Source organism: Marmota monax, unplaced genomic scaffold (genome assembly GCF_021218885.2).
Source record: "Marmota monax isolate L192 unplaced genomic scaffold, Marmota_monax_Labrador192_F-V1.1 WCK01_AAM20220418_F8-fsc00046, whole genome shotgun sequence".
Taxonomy (NCBI): domain Eukaryota; kingdom Metazoa; phylum Chordata; class Mammalia; order Rodentia; family Sciuridae; genus Marmota; species Marmota monax.
Genome location: NW_026692486.1, coordinates 11,456,970 through 11,476,532, shown reverse-complemented (window position 1 = coordinate 11,476,532; position 19,563 = coordinate 11,456,970). Strand labels below are relative to the sequence as shown.

Genomic DNA, 19,563 nt, shown 5'->3' with positions numbered 1-19,563 from the left:
ATATTACATACAACCATAGATTCATGATCTTTCTAAAGCTGATTGGGATGTGAGAATTGTCAGAAAGCACAGAAATATGGGGTCTGAGTAAAGAATAGAGTGCATTGAAAGTCTTAGAGCAGAGACTGGGTTATGCAGTTGGAAGTATAGCCCTATTATTATTTCATAGTTGTCATGGCAAATACCCACCCAAGGCTTTAGCATTTAAGGATGGTGTAACAATAGAACATAATTAACTGTAGGGGGTGTACTTGTGTGTGTTTGCACCAACCCTTGTTTGTATATCTTCATGACCTAAAAGAACATACAGGGGCTGGAGATGTGGCTCAAGTGGTAGCGCACTTGCCCAGCGTGTGTGAGGCACTGTGTTCGATTCTTGGCACCACATAAAAAAAAAAAGATATTTAAAAGAATAAAATACATATTGGTGAATAGAGTAATTATTATTTTATTTTTTTTGGTACTGGGGATTGGACCCAGGGCACTTAACCACTGATCCACATCCCCAGCCCTTTGTTATTGTTTATTTTGAGTCAGGGTCTTGCTAACAGGTTAGGGCCTTGCTAAATTGCTGAGGATGACTTTGAACTTGAGATCTTCCTACTTCAGTATACTGAGCTGCTGGTATTATAGGTGTGCACCACTGCACCAAGCTGGATAGAATATTTAAGTACAGATAGTCAGGGGGACCTCAACACAAAAAGGAATATTAGCATATAACTGGGACAATTTCACCATGGTTTTTTCTCCATGTGAGAGTTTAATTTTTTTTCACAGACAATAGAGTGAGTAGTCCCTGAGTAAAAAATATGTCGGAAGAGAACAAACAAATAGGGCAAGCTGATGTCTATGAAAGTTGGAATCCTGAGAGGCAAGAAAATGAGATGGAATTTCTCTGAGAGGAGCTTTGAAGAAAAAGTTTTTAGAAACTTTGCAGATAATCCTTAGTCAGAAAATTCAACTTTATGACCAAGAAGATGTTTCCTAGAATGGTGTCATTTCAGGAACAGTGGGAAGTACCACTTCTATTCCAATTTAGTCCTAAACCCACCTTGACTCCATTTCTGAAGGAAGTAAGAGAATTCTACCATCAAACATCAATGATCTGATTAAAATCTCAGTCTTCTATTAAGTCCTTGAGTGGACAAAGTATTATCAAGTTAAATATGAATGTGAATACCTTTTAGGCTTTTATCAGAAATTACTAATAAAGGAAGAGCTCTGGCTCTATAGTAGTACTTAGGGAAGATAACCCAGTGGAGTGTGGAGTGCAGCTTTCCTTCCATATATCACCTGCCATCATTCAAGTACAAGTTCTCACCAACTTATATGTTATCATCATTCTTTAGTTAGACCAGTTGAAAAGCTCAGAATGTCCTGTATTCTCCTTCAGTTTTACCTCTCTTGACAGCCAGGTACATCTCTAAACCAATTTGTAGAACAGGTTTCAGCTAAATTTACAGACAGATTTTCAAATCAATCTGTGCCTATTCAAAGTCTGCATCCTAGGATATCTGCTCTTCATTGTTGAGAGGAAGAAAATAGGTTTATTAATATAGGCTGTAATTTGACGAACTAAAAGATGGGATACATTAGTTTTGATATAAAGTGATATGATATAGACTTGGTAAGAGTAAATATGGCAAGAAATCGATTTTTGTAAAACATTTTGAAGGAAACAATCTTTGTTGACATTTGTACACATCATGTACATGAACAAAGAAGAGTCAAGGCTACTCAAAGATTTTGAGTCTAAGTAACAACAGTAATACTATTGAGATCCAGATGTTGGGAAAATGAATTGAATTCAGGAGAAGGTATAAAATAAAAAGCCAGTTGGACTGCTAGAAGAAAATATAGGGTTAATACTCCAACATATTGTGCAGGTACTTACTTCCCAAATAAGACTCCTGGAGCTCAAGAAATAAAACCAAAAATAAATAAGTGGGATGGCATTAAATTTAAAAGCTCTGTATAGCAAAGGGAATGATTAAAAGCATGAAGAGAAAGCCTACAGAATGTGAGCAAAATCTTTGACAGCTACTCCTTTGACAGTGGATTAATATTCAGAATACTTAAAGAACTCAAAAAACTTAATACCAAGAAACCAGATAACCTAATCAATAAATGGGCAAAAGAACTAAATAGGTATTTCTCAAAAGAAGAAATACAAATGACCAACAAACATATGTAAACATGTTCAACTTCCCTAACAATCAGGGAAATGCAAATCAAAACTTCATTGAGATTTCATCTCATTCCAGTCAAAATCATAATTATCAAGAATACAAATACTATAAGTACTGGAAAGGATGTTGGGGAAAAGGTACACATTGATATATTGTTGGTGGGACTGCAAATTAGTACCTCTCTGAAAAGCAGTATTGAGATTCCTTAAAAAACTAGGAATGGCACCACCATATAATCCAGCTAACCCATTCCTTGGTATTTATCCAAAAGAACTAAAAGAGTATAGTATAGTGATATAGTCACATCAATATTTATAGCAGTGCACCACATAATAGCAAAGTTATGCAACCAGCTCAGGTTCTTCAATAGGTGAATGGATTAAAATATTTTATATATATATATATATATATATATACACACACACACACACACACAATGAAGTTTTACTCAGCCATAAAGAAGAATGAAATTATTATATTTTCTGGTAAATATATGGAACTGGAGAATATTGTGCTAAATATGGCAATAAATTGATTTTTGTAAAACATTTTGAAGGAAGCAATCTTTGTTGACATTTGTACACATCATGTACATGAATAAAGAAGAATCAGGATTACTCACAGATTTTGAGTCTAAGTAACAATAGTAATACTATTGAGACTCAGAAAATCAAGAGTCAAATGTTTTCTCTCAAATGTGGAAGCTAGAGCAAAATAAGGGAAAAATCATCAGAAGACATAAGAATAGAGGGAAGACAAGTGGAGTGGAAGGAGGCTAGAAGGGGGAGGGAAGGAAATTATGCTATGTGTATGTATAAATACACTACAGTGAATTCTACCTTTTTGTATATCTATAAAGCGCCAATTAAAAATAAATAGATTAATAAACATAAGGAAGACAAGTAGAAGAGTAGAGGAAGGGGAATAAGGGTAGGAAGAAAGAGAGGGAAAGAGGAAGTCTGGGGACTGAAATGGAGCAAATTAAATTTCATACATGTATGATTATGTCAAAATAATCTCAACTAGATGTAACTATAATGCACTAACAAAAGCATAAAAAACAACAAAAAAATCCACTTGGAAAAATGTTTGAAGAGTCAAAAGAAAGAACTATGATCATAGATAAGTAATGATTATTGACTCATTCCTGCTTAATTTATTTTTCAAGAGATATTCTCTCCATTTCCAACCTAAATTGTTGAGTTCAGTTTTATGACTTTGAATCTATTTCACAGTTGGCAAGGGGTGGGGTGGGTGGAAGACTTGGAAGTAGGAGATTTTCTAGCAAATTCTTAGAATAATGGATATTATATCTTTGTAAAAAGTCTAACTTTAGGAACGAAAATTTGACATTGTTAGGTTTTGATGTTATTTCTTAAACTAAACATTCTGAGAAAGAAACCCTATATATCTGTCAGTGCTGTGTATTCACAGATGTTCTTTAAATTTAAATATTCTTACTTTATTAGAATAAATGGACTAGAAATTCACAATATTCTCACTTTTTATTGTTCCGAAAGTTTAAAAGTTTGTAACGAATGGCCATGGGGGTGGGGAGCATGAGAGGAATGGAGGAACTTTAGATAGGGCAAAGGGGATAGAGGGGAAAGAAGGGAGCAAGGGGATAGGGATGATGGTGGAATGTGTTAGACATCATTACCCTAAGTACATGTATGAAGACATGAATGGTGTGAAAATACTTTGTGTACAATCAGTGACTTGAAAAATTGTTCTTTATATGTGCAATATGAAATGAATTACATTCTGCCATCATGTATAACAAATTAGAATAAATAATTAATTTAATAAAAAATTAAATTAAATTTTAAAAAAGAGACAATTGAGGACCAGAAGGTGAAGAATTGCACTTAATATAATTAGAATTTAAACCTAGCATTTCATGTTGGAAACATACACTAGAATGTCATGCAATTCAGAAAAGGGTGTGAGATTCTATAGGGTAGGAGTAGCAGGCAAAGCTACAAGAAGGAGAGAAGATTTTGAAGAACTGGTAGAATTATAACATGCAAAGACAGGAAAGAAAAAACATTTTGGCAGAGAAATTGCATGAGCGAAAGTATGGGGCAACTAGCACTTGGTGGGCTTGGAGTACAATACGTGCAGTAAATTTTTGGAGCATAGAGGAGAAGGGAAGAACTGAGAAGAAGGCTGGGAAGGTAAAAGAAGCTGGAAGGCTCCGAATAACATCAGGCAGACAAATTCAGATTTAATTTTATAGACTGAGGGGACAGAGAGGATTTCTAAGAAGGAAAATGACACTGATATTGATTATAAGTGCAAGATGACCATTTGTATAAAAGTGAGATTCATAATAGCAGCTATTATACATCATATATTACTTGAGAGTATAGCATTATGGTTCTAAATATGTAAATGTATCATTTCATTTAAACTTCATAATAATCCTATATTGTGGACATTCTTGGCCCAAAGTATTGTTATACAAGGTAATTTGTTTGTTGCCCTAAAAATTGGTGACTTTTGCTGCCTTAGAACATTCATTCAACAACCATTTATTTAGCACTGATTTTTGCATGATAACAAGACAGACACAAAACACAAAGTGAATTTTTATCCATTTATTCACCCAACATTTTATTCATTGAGTAAATTATTCATTTAAAAATTATTTGAGTTTGTTTCTATGGGCTTAGTGCTGTGCTTTTAATTATGTTAAAAACAGCAGAAAGTATGTGCAGTAGCAATTAACAGAAATTTCCTTACAAATTAAAGAAGTCTAACTATTTTTGAGAGAAAATTTTCACCTGAAATGCAGCTTCAATTCCAGAGCAGATGGAAATTCCTCCTGAAGCTTCTGTAGGTAAACTCTCTAAGAGCTTTCTTCTTTCATTGTCACTTATTATTTGAACTAGCTGACTTTTGACTTGGGCAGTGATATCATACTCAACTATTCCTACCCAGGAACCGTTTTTAATGGTTTGAAGCAGGAAATATTTGGCTGCTTGATTCATTCGATTTAGCCGGTTAGAATCCTAAATAATAAACCACAGGAAAAAGAACCAAATAGTTTTGACTAAAGTATAACAACAGACCCACAAAATATGTTGATAAGACTTTTCTATAAATGGTAACTGGTCTTATTAAAGGAAGCAATTATAATTTTTTACAATTTATAAAATAGAAAAATAGTGTTATATATATTACAGAACATGTGTAGTTATGAAGGAGCTCATCTCTCTTTAACTAGAGATGATTCTTGGTCCCTAAGCAACCAAATTAGTTATGGGGAGAGAATGAGGAATGGACTGAAATTGGGGACTGATAATGCACATTGTAGAGACTCTATTATTACTCCTTAAAGTCTCGGTGCCAGTTGGTTCAAAATAAAACTGCCCTAGAGCTCACAGAATCAATTCATGCTGTGGTGGATGGACCTCAGTCAGAGACTGAAGTCTTTCCATCAGTTGGGGACTAGATTACTCCAAAGGCAAAACTTAACAGAGATTCAAATGAATCCAGAGAGACTCAGTTCTTGTCTCTGGAAAAAAATGTGTGTGTGTGTGTGTGTGTGTGTATAACTTTCAAACATACCTTCCCCATTTGGTGAAGAATGTATTTTTGATCTTTAGCATTCTCTATTCTGCCTCAACTATGCCATCCTACTGGGTATTTCATCATATTGCATCTGTTTGTTTGTAATCCATTCATTTCAACATTTATTGATTATCCATATGTGATAAAGTCTGCTCTAAGGCCATAGGGATGCAAAGATGCATCATAAAAAGTTTTGATTTCTCATGAAGCTCCCAATGTATTAGGGAAAGGCATTTAATCTATTCTGGGGAATGAGGATAAAAATATAAATAAGGCATGAATCCAAGTCCTAGAGAAGTTCCCAGTCTATTATGGTTTAGATATGAAGTATCCCCCCAAAGCTCATGTATGAGACAGTGTAAGAATTTTCAGAGGTGAAATGATTGGTTTATTGAGAGCCTTATCCTAATCAGTGCATTAATCACATATATGGATTAATTGAGCAGTAACTATAGGCAGGTAGATATGGCTAGAGGAGGTAGGTCACTGGGGGTGTGACTTTGGTTTTATATTTTGTCCCTAGTGAGCAGAGCTCCTTCTCTTCTTCCTGTTGCCATGTGATGAGCTGCTCTCCTCCACTGTACCCTTCTGTCATGGTATTCTGCCTGACCTCTGGCCCACAGTCATGGAACCAGCTATCTATGGACTGAACCTCTGTACCATGAATCCCAGATAAACTTTTCCTTAGCTAATTGTTCTTGTTAGGTCTTTTGGTCAAAGCCATGAAAACAAAAGTGACTAAAACATAGTCTTAGGAGAGATGTTGTGTCTGATATCAAAATAACATATGGAGACCATCAGAAGGACCCTTAGTCCATCTACTCCTGGAGAACATAGGTACCTTTACCAAATTTTGAAGGATGAGTCTGAGTTAACCTGCTAAAAAATAAAGAGTAAGAAAATGTTATGTATTCAACTAGACACTCCTCAAGTACATGGATCTCTATTCTTAAAGTCTAGCACAAATACCTACTATTTACTGAATGTAGAAATTACTGGTTGGATATTGCCATTTATTTTTCATGGTGATGAATTTTACTTGGTTTTCTGAACATAAATCATTTATATAGGTGGTACACATCAGATAAAGCTGCATTAAGAATTCTTATTTATCTTGTTCCTTGATCTGAATTATAGAGTTCGGCAGCTCCTAATCCACTTTATTTTCATGTCTTTCAATTATTTCCAGTAGATAAAAAAGCAAAGAAAATATTTCCATATTTCAATCTATAACTCTGAGTCTCTAAATTAAAGCATTACTAAGGGCCTAAAAGTCTTAATACTAAGACTTCACCCTTTTCTGGAACAAAAGGATACTTCAGTTTGGCTTGTTTAACTCTGTTGGCAACTTTCCTTCAATAAAATATTTCACTGTCCTTCTTGAGGTCCTTACTACAAAAAGTAGTGTCACTTTTTGTCATTGTGCAATTTAGAATAACCCATGTACAGGAAGAGCTCAGAGGGTTCTTATCTATTCAATCTTATGAAACTTACCTTCATGTTTTCAGACTTATCAAGAACTAAACACACAGTTCTTTCACTGATCCTCAGCAATGAGAAGGCAGGTGGAGGGGGAAGTGCCACCATAGGCATGGTGTTTTTAAAATCCTCAGAATTGCTGATTACTTCCCATGTACTTCTGAAATTGCACTTTATATTGTGTAGGCTTGGAGCTTCTTGGTTATGGTTTTTTGCATTACAGAATTCAACAACCTGGGAGGTTAATATAATGAAAAAATATTTTATGCATTTGAAAATCTGTAAATCAACCAAATGTCAATCTCTTAGGCAATTTTGTTTTTTGAATAAAATATGACTTATTCAATAAAAATTATAAGGCACATTTTCAATAATTATAATGATAATAACTAAAACCAAGAGCTTACCATGTGCCCATCAATGTTAAAAGAGCTTTTTATTAATACTAATACATTTAATCCCTTAGTTCACCTGTAGAGATGTTTTTAAAATATATGTTCTTTGATTAAAAATTCTTATAATATTTTAGGTATTGGCATACTTACAGAATCTATACTTTGCGTAAACATTATGGATGCTTTTTCTGTTTGAATTTTATCAGGTAAGAATTGACAGTTCTTTTCATACAATTTTGTTGTATAATTAATTCTACATGGTATATTTACACAACTGCCTCCTTGACACTTATAAACTCTATTTCTGCTGGTGATACCTGTGGAACACCTGAGAATATTTGACAATTAATCTTTGAGGCAATTTAGTCATTAGCTTAAAAAAATCTTTACAGGTTGTATTTATGATGATCATAGTTTTTCTTCTTATTGTATACTGTATACATCCTATTTTGCTTTAAAGAATTAAAAGTTCCTATCAAAGCAATTATCTATTTTCCAGATATTGCAGAGGGAAATTTTTGGTAGGACTTCTTGATAGATGAAATGGCTGAGTTCTTTATGGGATTAGTTGCTGCTGTCTTGTTTGCACTAATGGCTGGAAGTTCCCCTCTCCCAGATCTCTTTCCTGCTGGCCTTATGTTGGTAAGTCAGGCACCTGGATGAGGGAATTAGAAAACCAATCACTCTGGATATCACCTTAATTTTAAGTTATTTGTAGATTTCTTTTTAAAAGAGACTTCTCCAGAGGGATATGTCATGACATAGCCACAAGTGTTTCGATTATTCAAGGAGAATTTTTATCCAAAGGGAAATGTGACTGTGAGAAGACAGTGAGGTGCTGTCAAGAAGGATGATACAATAAAAATTATGGAGGCATTTTAGACACATGTTTATTGCATGGAATCAGCCACAAGTGATAGTGATTATAGCAAATATACTGGGATGTAACTGTATCTCATCTTTTCCATAGGCTCCAGTTCAAATTGGAAATGATGACTGGATTTCATTGTCATTTAGTGAGTATCCTAATATGTATGCTTCCATTGCCCAAAACTTGGTGGATCTGTATGAACAATCATGATGAATATTCTGCAGTAGGAACTAGATATTTAGGAGGAATATGACATAAACAAATATAATCAATGTAATACTTTTAAAAATATTCCCCTGAAAACTGATGCAATGGAGTAGAGGAAAGGTCTTTGTTGAAATCCTGTACCTTTCAGTTTGTTCATTATGATCAATCCCTAGCCCCAGGAAGACATATGACATTCATGAAGTTAATGGCACCCAATTTTAAGAGGATTCCCCCAATCATTTTGCTCTTTCAATATAAGAATCAAGAGGATAGTCTATTATTACCTATGATGCTAGGTTGAAGTTCTAAAATGACCTTTATAAATACCTAAGAAGTTCCTATTTGGCTCCTTAAAGCTGTTTGGTTTCTAACTCAGTCCACATTTAGCAGTACTTAGCCATTTTTATTTATTCTTATATAATAGGAATAACTTTGATCTCCCAACATATGGTAAGTCTATCTATCTAGTGCATAACTTCAGTCTGAGTTCTGACAGCTATGGTAGAGAGGTGTAAAATATGTCAAATTGTCTACAAATGCTCTGGAAGTTATGTGAACTTTAATTAGACAATCAGCTGCTTTAAACTATATATACACAGACACACACACAATAATACACTTATGTATGTATATGAGATTTGTAGATTCTGTATATATACACATACATTAATTGATGTTTTTATTTATATATAAGTTATTTTAGGAAATGAAAACATCAATTATACACACACACATACACACACACACACATATATATATATGTGTGTATATATATATATATATATATATATATATATATATATATATATAAAAGTTATTTTAAGAAATAAAACTTCAATTATTACATATTGGGGCAAACATGAATGTCATTTGAAAAAAGTCAAAGAAAGGAAAATAAGACCAGTTAAAAACCTCAGGTCATCAAAGAATTTGAGTATCCATGCCTTGTTGCTTCAATTTTTTTTGACTTGGAGAAGTAATAAGGCTTCTCTTCATTGTACTCATCAAATACTCCCCAGCGGAGATGGGCCCACTCATGAACCAACACTCTACCTGTGGGAAAACATTTTCAAATATACAGTTATATCAGGTGACAATTTTTTCTGTTAAATATTTAACTATCAACATTTAATGTTTTTTAAATACTATATCATATGACATTACAGTTTATTACAAAATACAGCATATCACTATTTTTTAATTACACAAGTTTGATAAAGAAAACATTTTTTTGAGTATTTTCATGGACCCCAAAAGATTGTTCTTCAGGCATTTGTAGCTATATATTAGGAGAGACTAACATCTACAACATAGTTTGTAAGTTTGTTCAGGTCAGGAAAGGCAACATTCTTTTTGCATTATTCATCTTTATATCTATCCACCTAATTATTCATTTATTATTTTATTTATCCAAATTTTATTGCCCACTTTTAATTGTGTTCTTGAACAAATTACTTTTCTATGCCACAATTTCTTATGCTAAAATGCATTCTCAAGGGAATAGTAATGTTTTTAATGGGGCAAAATTTGTTCTTGGGGGTAAAAAGTCAGATATTACAATGATGTGAGTCTCAGGATCCTAAGTCCAAAGCTAACAGTGTAAACAGTTATATAGTGTTTCTGGGACAGTAAAATGTCATAAGGGACATTAGGAAAAATTGCATAAGAAAGTTCAATTACATGAGTAAAGATGATAAAAAGATGGATAAACACTACTATAGATTATATATAATTACAGTGATGTGGAAATAAAATGATTCATTCAAAATTTAATACATCGTTAACCTGCATTATGTAACAATTACTATTATTATTAACTTTATATTTAGCATGGCACTAGGCACCAGAAAATATGAAGATGAGTAAGATACAGTCCTTGGCTTGGAACTGCTTAGAGATGAGAAAATTCGAACATTTTTTTCCCTAAAGAACTCAGTGGATGGAAGGATATAAATAAATCAACAGTGTAAGTTGCAGGAAGGAAAACAAGTGAGGGGAATTTTGCATTAGCCATGATAAGTAAAAACTTCTCAGGATCTGGGTGCAGTGGCCCATGCCTATAACCCTAAGGACTTGGGAAGCTGAGGCAGGAGGATCACAAGTTCAAACCCAGCCTCAGCAACTTAGTAAGACCCTTAGCAACTTAGACCTTGTCTCAAAATAAAAAATAAAAAGGGGCTGGAGATGTATCTCAGTGGCAAAGCAACCCTGGGTTAAATACCTAGTACCAACAACAACAACAAAACCCAAAACCAAAACCAACCAGCCAGCCCCCCGCCTCCCACCCCTGGAAAAAACAACAGCAAAAGAACAAAACTTCTGAGAAAATGGAGATAAAAAAAAGGAGAGGTCAGAAATATAGTCTGTTCTGTTTTGAAGTATGCTTTTGTATTGTAAATTTACCACATGAGATCTGAAAACAGGTGAAAATATCAGTATTATATAGAGTTCATGTTTTTTCATTTTGTCCTTGCTACTCAAAATATCATTTTGAATCATCAGGATGAACATCTCCTGGGAGCTTATTAGAAATGAAAATCTCATCTCAGGAGGTCAAGCCCTGGCCCAGATCCACCCACACCAACCTGTACGGGTCCCAGGCTCACAGCAGGCCCTGTCCACTCCTCCCCTGGCAGGGCAGACACCCACCAGAGTCTAGCCTCTGACAAAGGACCACCCCTTCTGACCAGCAGACCATAGAGGGAGGTCAAGCCCAGAAGCCTAGATCACCCACACTAACTTGCACAGGACCCAGATACAGGATGTAGTAGCATTCATTGAGGGACTCCAGGAGGGTCTGGAAGCCTAACATCAAAGTGAGACAATCTGCATGCAATATAGGAAAGAAAATGCACTATCTTAGATCCACACTGCAAGAAAGGAAGACACATAGACAACATAAAAAAACAAGGGAGGAAAGTGCCCCAAACAAACCAGGACACTATAATAACAGAACCCACAGACAGTGAAGTTGATGAAATGTCAGAGAAGGAGTTCAGAAAGTTCATAATTAAAATGATCTGTGAATTAAAGAATGACCTAAATGAGCAAATACAGGCAAAAATTGATCATTCCAACAATGAGATAAGAGAGCAAATACAGGTAGCAAAAGATTACTTCAAGAGAGAGGTAGAGACTCTAAAAAACAACCAGTCAGGAATCTTTGAAATGAAGGATATAATAAAATAAAAAACTCAATAGAAAGCATAACATAGACTAGATCACTTGGAAGAAAGATAACTTATACAATCTTATACATTGGAGAGGCCTGGGTCTCCTTGCTATGACTGGGACAAGGAAGAGTTTTGAAAATGTCATTTGTTGGGGATTCATTTTCATGCATGACAAAAAAAATGTATCTAACATATCAAACTTGTGTTTCCACAGATAAAATGACATCAAGTTTGTTTTTTTTTTTCTCTTAAAGTGAATTGATTTAAAGATAATAATAGAGAAATTGTACCGTGGGTACAGGAGTGTGCCTGAGGTTGGCAATGTGTATGCATGACTTAGTCCATGGTGGTACAAATACAATCATCTCCGTTTTCTTAAATGTTGAAAACAATTTTACAATATAGTTTAACTATAATTGAAGAATTCCATTATTGATGAATATTTCTCTGCATTCAGGTTTCCAGTTCAGGGGATTATAAAATGTAAGGAAACTTTTCCCATACCTTTACTAGTCCTAGGAATTACATTTAAGATTATTTAGCAGCTTTTGGTTGTTATTGGTATCACTTGCATTTCATTAATTTCTTCTTTTATTATTAGTCATTTATTTTGTTACTTTTTGGTTTCTAATACAATTCTCTAGCTGCTTTACCAAGTTAATTGCTTAGCTAATTTATTTTTGTTTGTTTTATTGTTGTTTAGAAATAAGGTTAAAACAAGTACACTGACTACTATTTTTGGCCACATCCTACAAGTTTTAGTATAGCAGTGTCAATAGTCTCTTTTATTCAACTTATATACTTAACATTTGTTTCCACAGAGTTTTTAAGGTGAATTTCAATTTTTATTTCCTCTCTAATTCTACACCAGATTGGGGTATTTGATGTATTTAATGCTGAGATTATTTTGCTACAATCCTTCCTGTGTCCTTGAATATCATACACAAATTTCAGATTTATTTGTACAAATTTTTATATCACTTTTAATAGTATCTTTAAGTTTATAAGTGCAAAAATGCAAAATTGGTAAATGTTTCATTTTTTTTTCAAATATAATTACTATGCACTATTCTTAAATAAAACCTTTATTATGCATAATCTTTCAACTTCAAGTATGGTTATATTAGACTTAGTTTTCAGATCATAACTCAAAAAGGAAATCAATATATAAAGTTAAATTAATAATTGTTTTCATATGATTAATGTAATCTTTGTGTGTATATGGAAATATCACAGTGAATCCCATTAATATGTATAATTAATGTGTGTGAATTTATAAAGAATTGAAAACTGATTTTGGTTCTGTCATACAGTATTGACATTTTGGGTTAACATTTAAGATCTTAGGAGAACTTATCTTTACTGGGTTAATAATTCTCTCTTCTACTCCCTTTGTAGCTCTAACAGACATTTTATTGACTCAATAACTTTTTTTCAAGAGTCACAAAATAAACGTATTTGTACTTTTCCATGTTAAATTTATCATGAGAGAAGTTCCTTACTTATTACTCAGAGGGAGAATGAAAATGCCAAGTACATAAAATGGAGTGCTAATTTTCTGTCTTTTTTTTTTTTCTTTTTGCCATCCCATTCCAGGCTTTCTGGGTCTTCAGATGAACAACACTGAATTCTCCAAGTCGAGTCAGAACTGACTACCATGATAATAGAAGGATCTTTTGTCATAGGATTTTAAAATCATGGGTCAGTCACATGTTAGAAGAGTAATAGCCACTTTCTTTCATTATGATAGGAATATTTATATTATTATTTAGGTAGGCATGTGGTCTATTATTTCATTTCTGTTCCTAAAGGAATCATATTTCTAAGAAAAAATGGGAAGAGTTTCTTTTTGCAAAGCCTAGTTGCTCACCCTTACACATTTTCTGAAGGTGATACTAGATTTCAGTTATTATAAGTTACTCGCCATTAGCGCAGAACCTGGGATATAAATGGGTTGAAATTTATCTAGGAAGTTTAGTTTCTTCCTCCTTCTTTTTGATCTTCCCATCCTCAGTGTGTGCATTCTGCTCTGGATTCCTTGGGCTGAGCACACATGGTCAGGGTACTGTCCTTTTGAAGAAAAGGCAGATCTGGAAACCAGTTTTTCTTTCCCTACCATCAGATTCTAATTAATGTGAGCTGTGATTCCCTTTGTGCATAGTGAGATGAGCATCTGTCTTTCAGACAATATCTTTGGGGTAATAAAAGGAGGATTTGTCTGATTTCCAGACATGAGGAAAAGCATTAGATATCCCAACTGTGGCTTTAGATCAAACCACACTTGTTAGTTGAACTTCACTATATATACAACTAATGTTTCGGTCATGACTCCTATGTCTATTTCCAAATTAGTTCCAGACTCTGAAAGAAGATGGCTGTGCTTTGTTTTTGCCAGATTAAAGCAATACAGTGAACCAAAACCAAATACACCAACACAAGGAACAATGTGAAATCACATATTTTTACATTTTTGATACACCCCACCATTAAAAATGGCTTGTTGACCCTTTCTTTCTTAGTGTCCATCACCCTCTTTCCTTTATTCTGTTCTTTTTTCTTGGATTGCTAAATTCCTGGAACCCCAAATAACTTTTATTTATTCTACAAAACCGTACTTCAACTCTTTCATGTTCATCCCCAATTTACACATTCAAACCCATCATCGGGAAGTGATTATGTTTATAAAGAGCTTCTCGATAACACTAGTTTTGGAGTCACCTTTGAAATTGCAAAACACATTTCCAAGGAGGCTTTACATTTTAACTAAAGGAATTAAAATGAGGTCCTTGGACCAGTAATACCGGTTTCTCTAAAAATCTAGAGATGTTTATACATGTAAATCTCTCAGACTACCATGGGAAGGGCCTCAGCATTCTGTGTTTTAACAAACTCTCCTGATGATTCCCTTTAACACTGAAGTTTGAGAATGCCTGCTCTAAGCCATTGTTAATCAGTAATGCTTTCTGAGGTAAAGGCATTTCAAACTAGCTATTTCCCGATTAGCTAAATATTCATCTGGTAAAATGCTAAGGAATGAAGTAAGAGAGATAAGTTAATGTGGTATAGATGGTTTTATGGAAAGGAAAAAAAACCAAAGGATAGTTGTGGAAATATTCTTATACCGAAAGAAGATATTGAGGTGCACCTAGGAACAATTTGCCAACTCTAGTTTTAGACAGTATTATAAAATGACAGAGTAAATTATATTGGGAAAGGTACTGATAGAAATCTGTTACAATTCAGTTGTGTGTAATTGCTTATTTTCTTGCTCAATTACCTCTTACAAGAAGGTTCAGTTCAGAGAACAATACAGATTCTGGAAATAGGTTTTTAAGCACTACAAACCCATACAAAGAAGGGGAGACAGAGATGGCTGGCATAGTTCCTTGTTTCCTACATTAAGATCTTGTATTTGATATCCCAGCCATGTGCCCTCTCTCTTGCAGCAGCTCTGACTGGCTTTGGCTCTCAAGACTCAGTCTTTGTTCTAGCTGTTGGGAGTTACTCTTGTTTCTCACCCTTTTTCTTCCAGAGGCCTGGGTTAATCCCATCTGTCTGCTTGTGCTTCACCCTCCTTATCTGGACTCTTTTGATGATGGTGATCACTGGGCTGGTGAAACTGTGTCTTTGTTCAAATTAGCATTTGCTGCAATTGGAAAGCACAGAAGAATTTGTTGCATGTGAAGTTACTATCACAGTATTTCTGGGTTTGCTTTTGCTTTAAGACTGTTACTTAATAGTTTCAGTGGCAATATGATATGTTTCTGCTATGAAGCTATTTTCTGTTTTCCTTATGCAATTTGAAAAAAAAATCTTCTGAGGGACCAAATAGATTTTTTTTGTGTGTGTGTCCCAATAAAATTTTATTTATAAGAACAGGTAGCAGGCTGGATTTGACTTGCAAGTAGTATTTTATGTTGCCTGATTAACACTTAATGTAATTATCGATATGGCTGGATTTCAAGAGTACTAATATTTTTTATGCTTTTTTTTTTCCTGGTTGGTTTGTTCCCTTTCTCCCTTTTCTGCCTTCTAATGGATGATTTGGCTTTTTAAAAAATCATATTATTTTATCTATTGACTTTTTGGTTATATCTTTTTGTTTTGTTTTGTTTTAGTGGTTACTATGAGGATCACAATATGCATATTTAAACTTCTATACTTAATTGGAGTTAAATTCACTAATCTTAGATCTTTTGGTATGTCCCACAGTTCCTTGAGGTTTTGGTCAGTTTTTTAAACATTTTTTTCCTTTTTCCTCTCGAATATTCCTGTAAATAATGTTTGTTTTTACTAACTCTTTTTTTTATGTCGACTTCATTCTGTTTATGAAAACTAAATGACCAAAATACATTGTATTTTTCACTATCTAAATTTACTTTTGTTCCTTTTTTATGGTGTGTGTTTAGACATTGTGATTTAAATTTTTTAATTCATGTTAATTAGTTATACATGACAGTATGCATTTATGCACTTTGATATATCATACATAGATGGGATATAATTTCTCATTTTTCTGAGTGTACATGTTGCAGAATCATATTGGTCATGCAGTCACATATATACATACAGTAATGATGTCTGCTTCATTCTACTCTTTCCTATTTCCACATTGCCTCTCCTCCCCTCCCATCACTTCCCTCTACCTAATCTAAGGCAATGCTATTCTTCCCTAGTGCCCCACACTTATTGTGAATTAGCATTCACATATTAGAGAAAACTTTCTGGCCTTTGGTTTTGTGGGATTGGCTTATTTTGATTAGCATGATATTCTTCAACTCCAACTATTTACTGGCAAATTCCATAATTTTACTTTTCTTTAAAGCTGAGTAATATTCCAAACAGATTTTTGAGGCATTTTATAATATCCCATAATGAGAACTAAGGCAAATTCAGTTATATAACCTCAACTAATGTCATGCATAGTGTATACACCTGGTGAAATTTCTGGTTGGAAATGCATATCTTGAAAGGTGCCAATGTTTAGGTCTTACTCTTTTTAGGTCTTACTCTTTTAAGAGTAACATTTCATGGTTCTAATTGGGATTAATTAGGAAGGAAATTTTAGCAAAGTGTGTGCCAGTTCAAACGATTCTCTCCACATTTACTCTTTAAAACTCTTTGGGCAACTTGTATTTTACCATTTTATTTTATTTTTTTCTTACTCCCACTTAAGTTCTGTTTTTTTTTCTCCTCTCATAAAATTCTTAGGATGACATATGAAAAATAATTGTGAATATAATTATTGCAACATAGACATTTGAAAGTCACATGTATGACATTAACAATTTATTTTTATTTTCTGACAAAATTTTTAAAAAGTTTACAAGTCGATTGCTTACTCATCCTCTTCTTGAAATACTTAGGTCATTTTTGAAACAGTGTCCTGTGTGAAAGCTTACCTTAGTATTCTGTTGGAATTCCATGGAGAAATACTGGGAGTGTGTCCCATATGACAAGAAGAATGTGTCCTTTTCCACAGTGCTATCAATTATTACAGTGTCATTCATCCAGAAATCATTGCTCAGGGTTAATACCTCACTTTTTAGCTGTTTAAATACTAATGACTGTAGAATATAATAATTCTATTATTTTTCTTTTAAAGATTATTTGCAATTTTGCAATTTCTGATCTGAAAATAATATATGGCATAACACCTTAGACTTGAGATCTTTCTGAAAGCTCTTTGGGATGCAGCAGTTGTCAGTTGGAAAGTGTGGAAATAGAGGGTCTTAGAGAAAAACAGGGTATGATAGGAGCCTTAGGTTGCAAGAATGGATTTATAGTTGAGGGCATGATTCTATTATTATTATTATTATTATTATTATTATTATTATTATTATTATTTTAGTTTTCTGGGTAAATACCCATGCCAGTCTTTAGTATTAAAGGGTACTATAAGACTGTGGGAAAGCCACTCATGAGCTACTTGAGGGGGTCTTTACTCAATACTGAGCCATGGGGACTTAGGATTTTTCCTTGGGAAATATCCTGGCTTTTTCATGCATACCAGACCACCCAAGGCATGAGATCTCTGTCTTTGCTTTACCAGTAAGACAACTCTTGTGGCTCTGGAGTTGGGCGTAACCCATTGGGAACTGGACAGTCCACCTCCTACCTTATTTGGCAAAAAACATTCCATTGGAAACCTTTGATGTCCCCCCATAAAATAAAGCAAGTGTAGGCTCCATTGATATCTCTTTCCAGAGTGGAAGCTCAATCCCTAAGGTCAAAGAGCCAACCTGCCCCACTTTTCAAAATTACTTCCCAAGTACTGTGTTTTTTTTTTTTTTTTTTGCTGTTTTCTCTTTATTAGCTTTTATTCCACAGCCAGCCCACTCCACAAAGAGGGATCCCAATTCCATCGTCTGCACTGGACATGGGCAAGAATCGACAAAGAAGAACAGGTGTGTGTGTGTGTGTGTGTGTGTGTTGGTGTATTACCCTCAGTTTACTCATCTTCATGATGATATCCAAAAGATACTGCTCATGAGTGACTAGAATATTTGAATAGAGAGAGCAAGGGCCTTAGAAATAAGGACCAGTAAATCATTGGAAAAGCTCTCATGGATATTTTCTTGATCTAGAATCTTGAAATAATTTTTCATACAGGATAGAGAGTGAAGCTCTGGACACTAAATAGATTCAACAAAATTGCAAACTGACATGTGCTGAATGGAATCCTGAGAAAAGACAAAGTAAAAGATAGGGACTTCTTGGAAGGGAACTTTAAAGAAGATATTTAAATCTCTGTGGTTAGCATTTAGTCTAGAAGAGCCAACTCTTTTGCTTAATTAATTTTTGTTTTAAAGTGACAAAAATTGTATCAATTTTTCATGTACAGCATGTTTTGAAAAGTGTATGCACTTAAAACTGTGAACAGAGATGTTTGTTAAAATGAGATATCTAAACCACATTTCCTACTTGATGGCCCATACTCATTTTGTATTTTTCCAAGTACATAGTTGAGGGTGAAATGAATGTGTTCTGCTTTCTTTCCATAGTTTGTGAACTGCCTGGTGTCGGGTTCATCTCTGTCTGGGAGGACTGGTGCTGTAACTCCAACATGAACCTAAGAATGTTTAAAAAGATCATTAAAACATCAGAACAGAAAATTTAATATTTAGTTAGAAAGACTCTGATGCAATCAATTTGTGGCAAAACTGAGAAGCATTAGAATTCTTTTTTCTCTGAAAAAAAAAGCATTCTTTTTTTTTTCAGAGAAGATATTGATACATGTTTGTAGCTGTCATGTTTTCAGCCTCCTGTATTCAGAACTTCTTTCCCAATTCTCAGGAATTCATATAGAAACATTTTTGAAAGAAAATCTTTTTTCAGTCACTTCAGGCAAGTAAGTAGTTGCTATAGTGACCATGTCCTATTATCAAAGAAAAAAATATGTGAGAATGACTAAGTGAGAATGGACTGATGGAGCAGGGCTTATCTCAGGCATTCCTATCTTTTGTTGTCATTACAAAAGTAACTGCCTGATGAGGAGTGTCTCTGCCAACCATTCCAACTCTTTCGCCCATCAGTCACAATCTACCACTTCATCCTGCATGTTGAAAAGCTTCCCAGTCTTCTACATCTTTATCAAAGGCAAGTACCTGGCAATATTTAATAAGATAAAAGACATAGACTCTAGGGTCATCTAGAGTTGGTTCTAACCCTGA

General features: G+C 34.1%; 1 pseudogene; it reads right to left on the bottom strand.

Moving 5' to 3' along the window:
• LOC124091908 (calcium-activated chloride channel regulator 4-like) overlaps positions 1 to 19,265 on the bottom strand; it is a 29,808-nt pseudogene extending 10,543 nt beyond the window's left edge.
• Between the last annotated feature and the right edge of the window lie 298 nt (positions 19,266 to 19,563).